The 14751-nt window shown below is 42.7% G+C and overlaps 1 protein-coding gene across 35 annotated transcripts in view; it reads left to right on the top strand.

Annotated features, from left to right (window-relative positions):
* The first annotated feature begins 331 nt into the window (after positions 1-331).
* Positions 332-14751, top strand: part of SEC16B (SEC16 homolog B, endoplasmic reticulum export factor) — a 64448-nt gene continuing 50028 nt past the window's right edge. For 16 of the 35 annotated variants that reach the window (XR_014816271.1, XR_014816267.1, XR_014816272.1 and 13 more), the window contains exons 1-3: positions 332-402; positions 7066-7122; positions 9036-9292. The gene's annotated coding sequence lies outside the window, so the exon portion shown is untranslated. The remainder of the gene's footprint in view (positions 403-7065; positions 7123-9035; positions 9293-14751) is intronic. The other 19 variants (XR_014816268.1, XM_084977670.1, XM_084977666.1 and 16 more) reach the window with 3 other exon arrangements.

Raw genomic sequence — 14751 nt, 5'->3', positions numbered from 1 at the left:
GATTTTAAATTTTACTTTTTCACTTTTTAATCCTGATTTTTTCTTTCTTTTTTTTTTTTGGTCAGTTATTACCTTGCTGTCAACATAATATTTAGGTTCCTTTTGGAATTCTCATTTTGTACACGAAGGGGTATGTAGTTTCTTTCTGTAATTCTGTAATATTAAGTCTGCAATAAAAGCGACCTCTTTTACTCAGACCTTCTCAATATGGTGGTCAGATTATGTTTCCAGCCACAGGAGCTACACACAAATCCTTCCGTTGGGAAACTGCTGCTGAAGCAGAAAGGTTCTGGGCGGCTGACGTGGCATCACGGTTTACAGTGTTCTAGTTGTAACAGCAGGCTGTCATGATGGGATGTAGCAGAAGCAGCAACAGCAACTCCTGATTTAGGGGCAAAAGATGTAAGTACTTATTTTCACCATTAACCAATTAACACAATCTAAACTCAAACTGAAGAATGCTAAGAGGGAATACAATTCCCACTAGAGACCCTTCTAGCAGATCTGTTTGAGAAACATTTGGTCTTAACCAGAGTAGAAAGTTTTCAAACCGGCACATGGTTTTCAGCAAAACGAAGAACCTCACAGGGTCCTCTTTGAAAAAATAAACTTCAACTGTGGCTGATGTTATTTCAAACCGTAACTCCTTGAAGTACCTGCATACTCTGGTGGGGCCGTGCCCGTCCCCTGTGGGATAGAATGCATTGCTAATGTGCAAAAGGACATGTGATTTCAACTTATATAAAAATTTTAGGCAGGTTTGGTTATGGGAAGATGAAAGGAGGCTTAGCATTACAGTGCTTGGCGGGGAGGAGGGAGCCTATTAAATATTTTAAAGTGGATTCAAGCTAGTTAAAGCTGACTTAGAGGCAATGGTGGAAATTTCTGCTCTCAAGCTATATAGATGACTAGGGGTGTGGTGCCTGCCAACCCAGTGACAAATGAAGCCCTGGCAAAGATCCTTAGCTTGAGCTGCTGTTCCCAAATCTTCCACCCTGAAGCCCTGGAGATCATATCTTGAGTTTCTGATATTTTCAGAGTTTCTAAACTATGTGTTTATAGGTTGAGTGATTTTTTTTTCTTTTTTCTTTTCTATTGAGGTCTTTGCTCTGATGCTCAGCTCTTCATAAAACCTCACAAAGGACCAACAGTGGTCCACGCTGAGTGTGGTTAACTTACTAACAGATATTTTTGATTGTCACCTCTATGCTGGGGACACCTAACTGAAAAAGATGGAAGAGGCCTCTGGCCCTGCGGAGTTTGCTGCCCAGCAGGAAAAATAGATGTTATGAGAGGAGGAATGAACAGTGGGTGGGGAGTCAGGAGATCTGGATTTGGGTCCTGGCAACGATCCTATGAACCATATGGCATTCTGGGCTTCAGTTTATGTGCTATAAAATGAATGGGTGGGAAGGCTAACCCCACCAGTAATTGAGCCTTCATCTCAAAGGAAAATGTGAGTTTTTCCTTTGCTGAACAGCTTTTCACACGGCTTTGAATTTGCTCCATGTCCATTTTTGGAATGGGTGTTTTATTTATGAAATGGATCTCACATGTCACCAACCAGGTTTCATCAAACTGTGATTTTCTGTAACAGAAACTTGAAGGAACCTTCTGGATGGGCCCATGTGTAATATATTATTAGGAGAAAATATTGTTGCTAAGAAAGATGTCCTAAAGGCACTGATTCTACATAGACTCAGATATCTTCTTTCAAATGGTTATTGATTGGAACAAGTACTTTTCCAAATGCTGATTTTTGAGGGGCAGAGATACAAGAGCCTGACACTAAGGAAAATGAAATTTCCTAAAATAGGTGTGACCCACAGGCTACAGCTTGAAAGAAATTAAATGAGTCAAAAATAAGCCAGGCTGTGGTTTCAAATAGAATAGAAAATACCAAAAAAAAAAAAAAAAAAAAGAAAGAAAAAAGAAAGTAGAAAATACCCATCACTGGTGACTGTGTGAAATAGCCTTAGCTTCCTGAAACTTAGCACCAGCTCAGTCATTTTTAGCTTTGGAAACTGGTGGCATCTCATTAACAGGTTTTAATAGAATGATGGATAAAGGCAATTTCTTTAACATAATTAATATGTGTACATTTTCCTTCAGCCTTGCCTAGCGTAGCTCACAAAATTATCCGCACGGGCATTTGTATATCCCTTGGTGCCTCCTTCCCTTCTCAATGGCAAGAGTATTCTTCCTGACCCCTGAGTAATCCCTTCTCTTGGCTCTGATCTCTGTCCTCCTTGGCCTTCCAAAGGACCGTATTCAGGATTCATTTCCCTTATTCCTTCATCTCTTTAGCCTCTCCTCTACACTGGCTTTTTACCATTGGTAAAAACATGTTTGAGAGTCTCCCATTTTTATTCCAACCAATGAGCCAATGAACAACCACTCCTGGTCCCTCCCCACTGTCTGTCCTATCAGTGAACATTTTCAGGTTCTTATATAAGTAACTTGATCTCTTGATAACTTGATCTGTTTCTGTTCTCTCATTCTTCCTCTCTCTGGACCCCTTGGCTTCCTTGATGCTGTTCCAGCTCTGCCTTCCTAGTCTTCATGAACTTCTCTTTCTCTGCCTTTTACCCTTAATTATTATTATTTAAAAATTTCTGAAGTCGGTGCTTTTCCTGGACAATCGCACTCCTATCCATGATTTTAGTTAAAACGTGTGCTGATAGCATGTTAATCAAAGCACATACAAATCTTCAGGAAAGAAGCAATGTATACACAAATGAACACCACCCACCATACATGTGAGTGGTCTCTGCAGACTTTTCTCAGGAGCTCTTTTCTCATATTCATTGCCTGAGATACCCTTGAGTACATTATCCTGCAGACAGCAATTCCTCTTACTATGGCTCAAACTGAAGTTACCTTTCCTCACAAAACCTGCTTCTTCAAGTAAAATGCATTTCCATTTTGATCAGGGACATCACCATCTATCATTACCAGGCCAGAGCTCCGTAAGTACAGTGAACCTCCAAATCCTATTGATTCTGCTTTTTTGGTTCTCTCTTGAATCTGACACCCACTCCTTGCTCACTTTTCCCTTCCCCCAGTGCTTTAGTTTGGTTTGCATTGACTTTAAAAGGAGAACGATGGCCACTACCTCACCCTGCCTGCAACTGGCACTCCCCAAGCCCTTCTCTACATTGTCACTTGTCTGGTTTTCTTAAATGCCAACTCAGTGTGTCCCTTCTGCTTTGGGTCTTTCAGAAAGAAGCCCCTTGAAATCTTCAGCAAAAATCCAAGGCCTTCACAGCTCATTCCCAGTTTGGCCACCTGGCCTCCTTTCTCTTAGTCCCCTGAGTGGGCATTACCCTTCAATCTGAATGTGGTGGGTCACCAGGGCTTGCCCAGCTGGACCTCCTCTCCATGCTTTTGAACTTGCTGATTCGTCTTTTGGAAATACCCCCATGCTCCAGTTCACCTCATTAAGTTCTAATTATCCAAAAAAATTTAATGAGTGTTTTTTTTCTCCCTAGGAAGACTTGCTTGAATTGGCCGCTCTTCCCTGTGTAACACGTATCACATCTTACTAAAGTGATTGATTTACTTTAATTGCCTTTCCAGTTGATGGTGAAAACCTACAAAACAGAATCATGTCTTTTATTTCTGTGCCCCTAATGTCCACAACAGCGTGAGGTCCACGCTAGTTATTCAATAAGCTGCTACTGAATGAATGAATGACTGATGGCCAGATGGCTGCCTGCAGCTCCAGGTTGATATTCTATTATCTCAGTCAATGCAGTGGGAAGCATACTTCTTTCCCAATAGTTCAAGCAAAAGTTCTGGAAGCATGCTTCTGGGACATGCCCCTGGGCACGTGCTAACTGCCAAATTAGTCACTTTGGCCAGGGAGATGCAAGACTCTCACTGTCAGGTGTGAATTTTTGTGTCCATGCTTAGAATAAGGGATGGAGTCAGTCCCTTCCATGCTACAGAAAGGGAGAGGGGCACGGAAGCCCATCCATGGAAAACTAATGATTACTTACCAGAAGCTCTAGGATGGGATGCAGGACAGGCAGAAATAGCACACTTTTGCTGTATTGTGTGCAAAGTCTGGGTGTGGGAAGGCTGGGGCTACACTCTGTTCTACTTGCTGACTGAGGCAGCTAGGAGGGTCTCTGCGGTCCCAGCACTCATCACTTCGGTCTTTATCCACTCAAGCTGCTATGACACAGAACCATAGACCGGCTGGCTTAGAGACGACGGAAATTTGTTCTTCATAGTTTTGGAGGCTGGCCAGTCTCAGGTCAAGGTGCTGGCGGATTTGGTGTTTGGTGAGGGCCATCTTCTCACTGTGTCCTCATGTGGCAGAAGGGACATAGGAGCTCTCCGCACTCTCTTTTATACAGGCACTAGTCTCACTGATGAGGACTCTGCCCTCATGACTTAATCACCCCAAAGGCTCCACCTCTTAATATTGGGGATTAGGTTTCAACACATGAATTGTGGGGGACACAGATATTCAGTGTATAGCAACTTCTTTTTGCATTCTAGGCTCCAGCCACACTGAACTTAAAACCCACTGATGATATGCTGAACACACAGGCCCTCTTTTCCCTCTGAGCCCTTTGCATATCCATCCCCTGGCTGGGAACACCTTCTCTCTTGCTCCCCTGGCCTCCTTCCAAGCTGATGGACTCACAGCCTTCAGGTCTCTGTTGAGACATCTTTCTTTCTTTTTCTTTTTTTGTATCTTTATTTTATTATTTTATTTTTTTATTACTCAGATGAATTTATCACATCTGTAGTTGTATAATGATCATAACAATCTAATTTCACAGGATTTCCATCCCACAGCCCAAGCACATCCCCCCACCCCCTCAAACTGTCTCCTCCGGAGACCATAAGTTTTTCAAAGTCTGTGAGTCAGCATCTGTTCTGTAAAGAAGTTCAGTCTGTCCTTTTTTCAGATTCCACATGTCAGTGAAAGCATTTGATGTTGGTGTCTCATTGTATGGCTGACTTCACTTAGCATGATAGTTTCTAGGTCCATCCATGTTACAAAAAATACTGGTATTTCGTTCTTTTTAATGGCTGAGTAATATTCCATTGTGTATATGTACCACATCTTCTTGATCCACTCCTCTGTTGATGGACATTTAGGTTGTTTCCATGTCTTGACTATTGTAAATAGTGCTGCAATGAACATCGGAATACATGTGTCTTTGCGAGTCGTGGTTTTCTCTGGATAGATGCCCAGGAGTGGGATTGTTTGATCAAATGGTAGTTGCATTTTTAATTTTCTGAGGAATCTCCATACTTTTTTCCACAGTGGTTGCGCCAGTTTACAATCCCACCAACAGTGTACTAGGGTTCCTTTTTCTCCACACCCTGTCCAGTACTTATTGTTTGGAGACTTTTGGATGGTGGCCATTCTGGCTGGTGCAAGGTGGTACCTCATCGTGGTTCTGATTTGCATTTCTCTAATAATGAGTGATATTGAACATCTTTTCATGTGTTTTTTGGCCATCCGTATGTCTTCTTTGGAGAACTGTCTGTTTAGATCTTCTTCCCATTTTTTGGTGGGGTTGTTTGTTTTTTTAGTATGGAGCTGCAGAAGCTGTTTATAAATTTTGGAGATTAATCCCTTGTCAGTTGATTCACTTGCAAAGATTTTCTCCCATTCTGTGGGTTGTCTTTTCGTGTTGTTTAGGGTTTCCTTTGTTGTGCAGAAACTTTTAAGTTTTTTTTAGGTCCCATTTGTTTATTTTTGCTTTTGAGACATCTTTTTTTCCTGGGAAGTCTTCTCTGACCAGGTTTGGCACCTCTGCTGCATGTTTGATCCGTCTCTTACTGCCATCCTCTCCTATCACTGATCCCTGGAATTGCCTGCTACCTTGTCTGCAGTAAACTCCAAGAGGATAAGGAACAGTCTCACCTTGGTCACTTAACACCTACGATGCTGCTTGGCACCTGGTGGCCCTCAATAAATACGCAGTGAATGAAGTACTCAGTTTCTCACCCATTTCATGGCTGTTAGGTAGGGACCAGGATTCTTTTGGGTTTCTTCCCCATAGCCCTGGGGCTTAGCAGCTTTGTTAGAGACACTATGGAGGGCCAGCCCATCCAGGAGAAAAGATTCCCATTACAATGAATAATGAATTAATATTTGTCTAAAATATTATTTGTTGACTGAAGGAGGTAATTTTAAAAGATTCTCCCAGGGTGAGGCTCTATGCCTCAGTCAGACTTAGTGACATCATCCATCCAATGAATGACATTTTGGCCGGCACTAGGGTGTGGAGTCATAGAGCCATGATGTTGTGGACCCTAGAAATGATCGCCTCCTTAGTGAAAAGGAAATATTCGTAGGAAGCTTGTATGGAAACTGCATCACAGAGCAATGTCAGGATAGGCAGTAAGTCTATACTTAGCATGCAGAGAATCTGTAGCGTTCATTTATGGGGATGCTTCCTGAAAATAATGAACTTTAGCCATCTCCCTGGGATGACTGCAGGCATTTGTGCTTAGAAAAGAAACTTCTCCATCAGCTTGTCTTGCCCTTCAGTGTCCTCCAGAAACTGAAGTTTGAACTTTGTCTTTTGGCATCATTAGTGGCTTCTATGGAAATTGCCCTGATGTGCTAAATTCAGCATTAGAACAGCACTCCTGGGGCTCTTTGCTATGTCTGCAGTCACTAATTCCAGGCCAAGAGAACAAAGATGTGAGTGCCGCTAAAATAAGTGTATGCACTCACGCTGTGCACACACATGGACTATTTCTGTACAAGGAGCTGTGAGCAGAGGAGTAGTGTGAGCAGAGTGGCATGTACCTTGACTGACTGATGGGTGGGATAGGAGGAAATACAGAAATCTTTGAGTTTTTGTTTTTATTTTATGGATATATATATGTCAAGTTGAATGAATCTATTGAATCTATCTACACTGACTGATAGTTTTGAAGATTATGGAATGGATTTTTTTTTATTGAAGTATAGTTAATTTACAATGTTTCAAGTGTACGGCAAAGTGATTTAGTTTTATATATATATATTGAAAAGAATACATTGAAATGTGTATAGTAAGACATATAAATGTATTCTTTTTTCAGATTCTTTTGCATTACAAGTTATTACAAGATATTGAATATAATTCCCTGTACTATACAGTAGGTCCTTGTTGTTAGTCTATTTATATAATAGTGTGTTGTGTTTTGTTTGTTTGTTTGTTTTTGCCTTGTCAGGGCTGCACCTGTGGCATATGGAGGTTTTTGGGCTAGGGGTCCAACTGGAGCTGTAGCCGCCTACCTATACCATAGCCTCAGCAATTTGGGATCCGAGCAGCATCTGCAACCTATACCACAGCCCACGGCAATGCCGGATCCTTAACCCACTGAGCAAGGCCAGGGATCAAACCCGAAACCTCATGGTTCCTAGTCGGATTCATTTCCGCTGCGCCATGATGGGAACTCTAGTAGGGTGAATTTTTTAACCCCAAATTTCTAATTTATTCCCCATCCTTTTCCCCTTTGACAACCATAAGTTTGTTTCCTGTGTTGGTGAATCTATTTCTGTTTTGTAAGTAAATTCATTTGTATCGTTTTTTAGATTCAGCATGTAAGTAATATATGATATTTATTTCTCTGTTTAATTTCACTTAGTATGATAAACTCTAGGTCCATCCATGTTGCCACAAATGGCATTGTTTAACTCTTTTTTATGGCTGAGTCGTATTCCATTGTGTGTGTTTGTGTGTGAGTATATACATCTTCTTTATCCATTCATCTGTCAATGGCCATTTAGGTTGCTTCCATGTCTTGGCTGTTGTAAATAGCGCTGTTATGAACATTGGGGTGCATGTATTTTTTTGAATTAGAATTTTTATCTTTTCTGGATATATGCCCAGGAGTTAGATTCTGAATAATATGGTAGTTCTATGTTTTTTTAAGGAAACTCCATATTGTCCTCCATAGTAATTGCACCAATTTACATTCCCACCACCAGTGTAGGAGGGTTGGATTTTCAAATAATTGCATTTTGAGTTAAATATATCACATTGCTATTACTAACCAGTATACTTTTCGGAACAAAGTTTTGACTCCAAGTCCTGTCATCCATTTCCTCCACTTAATGACTGATACTGACACTGCGTGAGTTTGATAAACTCTCTTACCCTTCTGGTCTCACTTTCATTGCCCCCCAAATGGACAAACTCGGCTGTTACATTGGGTAATGCAAATAAAGAGCCAAAGATGCCCATCTCTGGGGAGGACAAGCTATGAATGCAATGGATTATGATGATGAGAGAAAAGCTTTAAAAAATAACTTGAGATTAGACTCTAAGTCAGAAATAAAGAATGGCTAAGATAAAAGTTAAAAATGAATTTGTATGATAAAAGAGCATAAGAACATACACCCAGAACAGCCAGGAAGGGAACTCTCCTGCTATGTTCTTTTACACAATAACATTGGTGACAACCACTTGGTGAACACCTACTCTGCGTGGGCACTCTGCCAAGTGCTTTCCCTAGATCGGGCATTTATCTAACCATTAAATATTAGTTGAACACCTATCACATGCTGCAAACAGTGCACTGCCTCATTTATCCCACAGGCACCTTGAGAAGATATCCATTATTATACCTCCACTTAACAAATGAGGACATAGCTTGAGAGGTAAAGTAAGTGGCTTGAAGTCTCACTGCTCATCAGGGGAGGCTCTGAAACTCAAATCCAACTGGGAACCTCAAAGCCAGAGCACTTACCCACTAACCTGTATCATACTTATGAGCTTCGCATATGGTTTAGCTTGTCACACCTTAACAGCAGGTAAGGAACCTGGAAGAGGGAGAGGCAGAGATTTATCGAAAACCTCTATTTAATAGACACTTTGGTGTTTCATCATGTATCATTTCATTTTATCCACATCACAGCCCTGTGAGGTGCTTGTTAGACTTCATTTTAAAGATGAACAGACTGGGGCTCATAGAGAATGAGTGATGTTTTTCCAAAGGCACACACGGCTGGGAAACGGCAGAGTTAAAACTCAATCCACGTGTCAATTTCTATTTTTTTCCCCTAGGCTTTAGCTACACTCCAAAATGATTGAGGGAAGAAAACTGTATGAGGAAACATAAATGGGGTTGGGACGATGTCACCTGGAAATGAGAAGGTGGCTGAGTGGCAGGACGTTTACCCCCATTCAGAGAGTTCCAGCGAGGCTGAGTCGCATGTGTATGTTACCACCAAGGAAGAATGTTTTGACTCTCAACTATTGGAGTGTGTTTCTAGAAGGAGTCTGAGGACTTACAACTGCAGAACAAGTGCTTCCTGCCCCAGGTAAACTGAGAGTCACTGGCCTCTTGGGTACCCTTGAGAGTCTTATATAACAGAGGGTTCTTTACCCAGCAGTGGGGAGCGTGGCATGCTGCGAGTCCGTAAATCACGGAGCTCTCTGCCTTGCCCTGAGTCTCGCTGGCTTAGACACTGCTTCACCTGCAGGGCTGATTCCTTCCAGAGATTCTTTCCAGCTCATCAGCTATGTGTCTGAATGTCTGCTCTTGTTTAGAAGGTGTCTCTCTGAACATTTCTACCAAATGGCAGTGAGTAATTCCTGGGGGTATGTGTTTGTGATTGTGGGTGTGCGTGCGCACACACACGTATGCATACTTGTGGGTGTGTGCCCCACTGCAGGTATGAAATTTTTTGTCTTCTTTTATGATTTTTACGTTTTCCATTATAGTTGATTTACAGTGTTCTGTCAATTTCTACTGTATAACAAAGTGACCCAGTCATACATATATATTCTTTTTCTCACCTTATCTTCCATCATGCTCCATCATGAGTGAGGAGATATAGTTCCCTGTGCCATACAGCAGGATCTCATTGCTTATCTGCTCCAAATGCAATAGTTTGTTTGTATGTATGTATGTATGTATATATGTATTTATTTATATATTTTTGTCTTCTGTCTTTTTAGGGCCACACCCATGGCATATGAAGGTTCCCAGGCTAGGGGTCTAATCGGAGGTGTAGCTGCCGGCATATACCACAGCCACAGCAATGCCAGATCCAAACCATGTCTGCAACCTACACCACAGCTCACGGCAATGCCGGGTCCTTAACCCACTGAGCAAGGCCAGGGATCGAACCCCAAACCTCATGGTTCCTAGTCGGATTCGTTTCTGCTGCGCCACAACGGGAACTCCTAGTTTGCATTTATTAACTTTATACTACTAGTCCATCCCACGTCTTCCCCCTCTCCCAAGTATGAAAATTTTTTAGGTTTCTCATGCTTTGCTGTAAAAATTAACACTAATTTGAATTTTATTCCATAATATCCAATAATGCAATATTTGTGTTTATTTAAAATAATATTTTAAATTGCTTACAAAATAAAATGGGTGCTGATCCTGTGACATCCTGCCCTGTCCCTGGGACTATAAGAACTCCAATGTGAGAAGCATAGAACTGCATTTTCCTGAAGTTTCTAATTATGACGTTCTTACCTTCACCCATTCTTTTTGGTGTGTGTAATCATGCGATATCATTTCTCATTTTCTCCCTGATCTCATGGTTCAGTGGGGACCCCAGGGTAAGTGTGGAGGAGGAGCCGTGGATTTCAGAACAGTAATGGATAATCAATTAACTCCTGATGGATGACGTGTGCAGAATGCTTCCTAAGCACTTTCCAGCATTTTTTCAGGGAAATGGTAACAGTTAACATTTATTGAGTGCTTACTATCTGTCAAGTACTTTGTAAGTTTTAATCTAATTTTACTCTTACGATAACTCTCTGAGGAAGGTTCTATTAGTCTCCCCATCTTACAGATGAAGAAAAAGAGATACCGAGTACCTTGTCCAAGTCCACGAAACCAGCAGGCGGTGGAGCTGAGAATCATACCTAGGGAGCCTTATTCTTACTTCTAATTGGCCTCCGGGGCTGGGAGGACACTCCCAGCATATCAAATAGCCTTTTATTTCATTTAAAAGGTGCAGTGAGTCCCCTTTGCCTGATGGAGCCTGACGTGCGGTTGTAAGTCACAGCAGCACCCTCCTCATCCTGGTTCAGGGACATCAGTAAAATGGGAGGGGGAGAGAGGAGAAAGTGAGGCCCCTCTGCCCGCCCAGGGCTGATAAGGAAGAATGGAGGCATCCTTCTTGGTGATTCCCTCCTTCTCCGGCTCCTGGTGGCAGAGGTGGCGGCAGGGAGGGCAGGTTGCCGGCAGCCACGTGGGTGGGCTCTAAAGGAGCCCTTTTGTCAGGGCTCATCCACAGGGTTCCGTGGTCCTGTTGAAAACCAGTAAAGTGGCCAAAGCGTCACTTGGACTGTGGATTGACATGGACAGCTTACAGTGCCTGTGCCAGGCTAATTGTCTCTGGCCCCTAGACCGTGTTTTCTTGGCATGCCTCCTGCCTGATAACTGGAGCTGTTGACAGGCACACGTTGCTCTCCCTCTTGCCTGGCACCTGGCTCACCTGCAGGAAGGGGTCAGAGCCTTGGTGGCCAATCCCTGGCTAAAAACTTAGAGCTTCATATCTCCAAGGCTGGCTCGAGGTGCCGACTTGGCTGCACAGACCTCCCCTGCAGCCCCGACTCCTTCCTGGAGTTAGAGCTATGAGATGCTGGCTGCCTCAAAACACTGAAATGTATCAGATGTTGTTGGAAATGCAGGTGTAGCTATGATCCAGTCCCTCCCACTTTGACTAAGGCTTTTGTTTTTTGGACTTGTGTTTGAATATTTTTCTTACACTCTCTCCTAAGTATCTCTAGGGACCTCAATTTAACAAGGTTTGCGGATGATTTTCCTGTGTTTCTGTCTCATTTATATCCCACATGGCATCTCTTCAACACTTTCTGATCAGTCCCCTTAACTCACTGCCTCATCGTTCCCTTTTACTCTCTCTAGGGACCCCCTCATCAGAGTTTAATTCTGTTTTCAGACTGTGAAAGCTATTGGATACAATCTGCAGTAAGGCTGTTGCTGTTATTCATTTAACATGTCCATTTATAAATAAAACTTTATTGAGCTCATGCCGTCATACATCAGGTGCTGTGCTGGGCACTGTCAGGATGTTATGGACCAAACCACAGACAGTCAGTATCCTGTGGAGCTTCAAATCTGTCCAAGAATAGCTTCACCTCCTGCCTTTCCTCTGAGGACATGCTTCTACTTAAAGTCCACTCCCGTTTTCGACACTGGCCAATCCAAATCTTCATAACATTGCTTAGGTCTCTTGCCAGGTGCTCATCCTGGTCTCCAGCAGTCTACTCCACAGAGAGGTCTCAGTATCCAGTCCCTTTATCCATGTCCCTTGCCTCCATCCATATCCATCCCCCCCCCACCCCGTATCTCTTTCTCAGAGGAAGAGATGCTCTTCCTCTGTGCCAGGCTTAACTTCTGCTCCTCTATTCTGGATCCCACGTGACTAGCCCCCTTTGAGATTTATTCCTTCAGTAACTGTATTCCTTTTCCATACCCCCAATCTCCATACAAATCAACATTTCACTCTCCTTCATCTTATCCACCATAAACCAATCCTTCAGTCCCGAGTGCCTCATAGCAGGCTCAGCTCTTGTCCCTTTTCTTCACGTCCAGGCTTCTGAAAGAGTAACTCTACTTGCTGTCTCTTTTTTCTTACTTTCCTTTCACTGCATAAGTGACTTCTGTGTCTAACTCCTCACTCCCTTAACCATAGTTCCACGGAAATCGTTCATGTTGTGATCATCAAACCTTGTTGGTCAACCCAGTGCTGTGGAGGACACTGACACACTTGTTGCCTTTCTCAATATTTCTCCCACATTTGGCATTGTTGATTACGGTCCCATTTTGGAAACCATCATCTCCTCTGGCTTCTGGGATACCGTCCTCTCCTGGCTTTCTGTCCCCCCTCTGGCACTTCCTTAGTGTCTTTCACAATCTCCTCTTTCTGTGTCCAGCTCATCAATGGTGGTATTCCTCAGAGCTTCCTGAGACTTGTCTTCTAACTCCAAGCTTTTCCTAGGCAGCACTCCCCATGCCTGTGGCTTCCGTCATCACGTCTCTCTCCTTAGACCCCCTTTTTAAGCTCTACACCCTTATAACTAACTGCTCATTAACCCCACTTACCTCTGCCCACAGGCCTCTCACAATTAGCATGTCTAGAGCTGAAGTCATCATCTTCCTCCACCAAACTGGCTCCTCTTCCATTTATCCAAAAAAGGGGGCATTGTGGTCTTGCCTCTAGAGCCTGAAGACTTGGGTTTTTTGTTTTTGTTTTTGTTTTTAATAGCTTAGAGACTTGGGATTGTCCTTGACTTTTCCTTCTTCATTTTTTATATTCAACAGAGTACCAATTGATATATATGTATTTTCTTATCTATTCCTTCTCCTCCAAGCTCCCTGTAGTTGCTCTAGTTGAGTATTCATTGGTCTTGGCTGTTTGTGGAATGACCTTGAATACCACATCTCCCTCTTTCTAGTCTTGTACCATCCCCTGTGCTTGCTCCCATTTGAAAAGCCAAGGATATACCCATTAGAAAATGACTGCATTGCATTACAATCAAATTTTTGAATATCTACTACTTCAATGGACTGGGAGCTTCTTTAGGGCAAGAATTATATGTTATTTATCTCAGTGTCCCCAGTGCAAGTGACAATGCTGGGCATATAGTGGGTGTTGAATAAACATTTGCTTAGTGAATGACCTCCAGAATTGTCTTTGCAGAAGAGCAGACTGAGCACAGTCGACCAATCGTGGATGTGTTGGGGACTCACTGCTCTATATTTTAGTGACTTGGGTGAATAATTAGTTACTGATGTGATGATGCCATATTTGGATATAGCGTTGATTAAAAATAATGTTAGTTGATTTTTTCTTTAAAAATGATATATGTTTATTGTATAAAAGTTAGAAATTATGTACAAGCAAGAAGAGGAAAATAAAAGCAGCCACAACCCCACTGCCCTGACAAATAATTACTGTTCACCTGTTGACATAGGGCCTCTCAGTTTGTTTCCTAGTTTTTTTGTTTTTTTTTTTTAATCTTTTTAGGGCTGCACCTGTGGCATGTAGAAGTTCCCAGGCTAGAGGTCAAATCAGAGCTTCAGCTGTGGGCCTATGCCACAGCCACAGCAATGCCAGCTCTGAGCCACATCTGTGGCCTACACCGCAGGTCATGGCAACGCCAGATCCTTTAACCCACTAAATGAGGCCAGGGATCAAACCCGCATCCTCATGGATACTAGTCGGGTTCTTAACCCACTAAGCCGCAATAGGAGCTCCTGTTTCCTAAAATCTTACTTTCAGTAAAGAAATGGGGTCAAGCCAGGGGATGTCTCAGCTTCTGAGCTCTCCCTTGCAAGGCTTACCAGTCACTAAATCACAGGGCTTAGGGACTCATGGCACACCTGACCTGGATCTAGGTAGGCGTTTGCATCTATCAGCATTATTCTGGTGGGAAGAGAGATTAGTAGCATATTAGCAGTGATGATGCTTTTGTTAACACAGATGTCAAACCAGGGTAGTTACTCCTGGTTGAAGCAACAACTGCTTAGTGGTCCAGCATTTGGAAAGGAGGACAAGGACTGGGGAAGAACATTCACAACAGTTAACAATTGGCCAGGGCTCTCATTCCAGTGGATAGTTGAAATGCAGAGTAGGAATCAGGCAAGAGGGCAGAATGCTTGGGGAAGGGATAATGTGAAGTCTCTCGTTGTTCCAGCATGTGGAAGCCTATGGAATCATGCAAGGGCTCTGCAACCAGGACTTGGAGTGGCAAGTTTAGCCCAACTCCTGTTGGAAATGAGCTTCTATGT

The sequence above is a fragment of the Sus scrofa genome, chromosome 9, assembly GCF_054392235.1.
Source record: "Sus scrofa isolate SSC_HxYL_T2T_F1_AM1 chromosome 9, Sscrofa_HxYL_maternal_Yorkshire_Landrace_v2.0, whole genome shotgun sequence".
NCBI lineage: Eukaryota > Metazoa > Chordata > Mammalia > Artiodactyla > Suidae > Sus > Sus scrofa.
This window is presented reverse-complemented; position numbering and strand designations above follow the sequence as displayed.